The sequence below is a fragment of the Bidens hawaiensis genome, unplaced genomic scaffold (assembly GCF_021521415.1).
Source record: "Bidens hawaiensis isolate Kalapana, Puna unplaced genomic scaffold, B.hawaiensis_p1.1 tig00003288_1, whole genome shotgun sequence".
In the NCBI taxonomy this organism is placed as follows: Eukaryota; Viridiplantae; Streptophyta; class Magnoliopsida; order Asterales; family Asteraceae; genus Bidens; species Bidens hawaiensis.
The window spans coordinates 2,546,016-2,549,095 of record NW_027491180.1 but is presented as its reverse complement, the minus strand read 5'-3'; positions in this window follow the sequence as shown (position 1 = coordinate 2,549,095).

Here is a 3,080-nt window from a genome sequence, read left to right as displayed (position 1 = left end):
TGCATGTTAGAACATGATTTAAAGTTTTATATCTAGAATTATTAAAACTAAAAATCCCTTTAAAATTAAGGATAATAAGTTAAACACCATCCTTTTGTATAACACTTAACATATTAGTAAGCTCTTAGTGGGAAAAAGGTCACCTAACCGCATAGAGTAAATTAACATGTTAAGGTAATATTGGCATATAAATGGGAAAAAGGTCACCTAACCATTTGTATGTTAATATTACAAGTTGATACAAGTAGGACAACTTAAATTAGAACCATGTGAAGAGGGTCACCCAAGCATGGGGTCTAATGGGTGTTGATGGGATAAACATGCCAACACGAAATATGATTTCGAACCGGTCCCATAAATTCTAGAAGTTGCAAAAGGGTTTGCAATTGTTATGAATAACTACCTTGATAAACCGACAAAGGGAAAAAGGTCACCTAACCGGAGTTGGGTTTATCGTTGGATTCTAGATTTTAATTATTAATTATATAAAAGGGTATTAATAATTAAAAGGTTAAAACACTAAAATGAACTTATTTAAAATTCTGCAGATGGCCACACACGTCGACGACAACATTATCCCTAACGTCCAAAACGTATCTCTCCGATCTATTCTCGCTAAAGACCGTCTTAACCACAATAACTTTTCGGATTGGTTCCGAAATTTAAGGATTGTTCTAAAACAAGAAAAATTATATCATGTTTTGGAAACACCTATCCCCGAAGAACCGGAAGAGGGAACTGAGGTCGAATACATGAATTGGGTCAAACTCACGGAAGATTCCATTCAAGTATCATGCCTCATGTTGGCGACTATGGTTCCCGAAATCCAAAAGGATTTCGAAAACCATAATGCGTACGACATGATTACTCAACTTAAGGAAATGTTCCTTAAGCAATCGAGAGTGGAAAGGTTCGAAACGGTTCGAGCCTTACATGCATGTAGAATGGATGATAGTCAACCAGTTTCATCTTATGTACTTAAGATGAAAAGTTATATTGATCGGCTCACTAAGCTCAATTGTCCCATCTCAAATGAGTTAGCAACGGATTTGATCCTTAACTCTTTGTCGAAAAGGTTCGACACTTTCGTGTTAAATTATAACATGAACGGGTGGGACAAAACCATTGGAGAACTTCACTCAATGCTTAAAACAGCCGAGGCGAGCATGGGCAAAAGGGTTTTACCCGTGTTTGCAATCAATGAAGGTAGATCCAAGAATCGATCTCAACCCAATCTTAAGGCTAAGGTAGCTAAAAGGAAGGGTCCCCCTATGCATCTTAAGGGTAAGGGCAAATCACCGGTTATGGCAAAGAAACAAAAGGTTGTGGAACCAAGGGGTCATAAGGATGATCCTTGTTTTGGTTGTGGGGAGACCGGACACTGGAAACGCAATTGCCCGGTCTACCTAAAAGAGCTAAAAGACAAGAGGAATGCGGCGCATACCTCGGGTAATGTCTTTATGATTAATGTTGAGCTAAATCTTATTTCTTCTAACACATGGGTATTGGATACCGGATGTGGAACTCATATTTGCAATTGGTTGCAGGGGTTCAAAAAGAATGAAGACTTAAAGAAGGGCGAAGTGAATCTTTTCATGGGCAACGGTGCAAGAGTACACGTGGTCGCTAGAGGAGACTTCACTTTATCACTTCCAAGTGGTTTGGAAGTTGTTTTAAAAAATGTTTTGTATGCTCCTAGTTTGACTAGGAACATTATTTCTGTGCACCTTCTTAGACAATGTAACTTTGACTTTAAATTTGTAGGATCGGAAATGCATGTGTCATCTAATGGTATCTTTTATTTTAAAGCTGTACCAAACAACGGTATTTATGAATTGGTTCATGATAATACCTCAAATAGCTCATTATATCAAACTTCTACTAAAAGACTCAAAAAGGGTTTGAGTGATTCCTACATTTGGCATTGTCGCCTTGGACACATAAACAAGAATCGTATAAACACTCTCCAAAAGAATGGTCTTTTGAAAACAAACGAGTTAGGTTCGTTTGATGAGTGTGAATCTTGTATTCAAGGCAAGATGACCAAAGAGCCTTTCAAAGGTACAAATGAAAGGGCTAAGGATTTGTTAGGTATCATACATACGGATGTATGCGGACCTTTCAAGCCAACTAGTAGGAATAGTGAAAGGTACTTCATTACCTTTACCGACGATTTTAGTCGATATGGGTATGTTTATCTAATGAAACACAAACATGAAGCCTTTGAAATGTTCAAAGAATTTCAAAATGAAGTGCAAAATCAGCTCAACCGAACAATCAAGGTACTCCGCTCCGATAGAGGAGGCGAATACCTAAGTGATACCTTTCAAAGTCATCTTAGAGATTGTGGAATTATTTCACAGCTCACTCCTCCTGGAACTCCTCAACATAACGGAGTATCCGAGAGGAGGAATCGAACACTGTTGGACATGGTTCGATCAATGATGGCACGAAGCTCACTACCGCCATCATTTTGGGGATATGCGCTACTCACAGCGGCTCGTATTTTGAATATGGCCCCGACCAAAAAGGTGGATCGAATACCCTATGAAGTGTGGCATGGAAAGGTTCCATCCTTTTCATATTTAAGGATATGGGGATGCATAGTTTATGTTAAACGTGACACCCCAAATAAGCTTGAGGCTCGATCCATCAGGTGTGTCTTCATAGGATACCCAAAGGATGATATAGGATATATATTCTATGATCCTAGTGAACAAAGAGTGTTTGTTTCACGCAAAGGATACTTCTTAGAAACTAGGTTCCTTATGGAAGGACCTAGTGAAAAGAGAGTGGAACTTGAAGAGGTTCAAGAATCACTGGATGATACACAGTTGGTCGATACTAGCTTTCAACACGAGGATGTTGAAGATGATCAAATGGTTGATCATACGCACGTTGCTCGCAGATCTAGTAGGGTTAGTCAACCTCCCAAGAGATATGGATTTCTTGTGGATGATTGCTACTTGATTGATTCGGATGAACCGATCTCCTACAAAGATGCTATGTCACAACCTGATTGTGACAAATGGCTTGAAGCCATGAGCGCCGAGATGCAATCCATGCACGATAACCAAGTT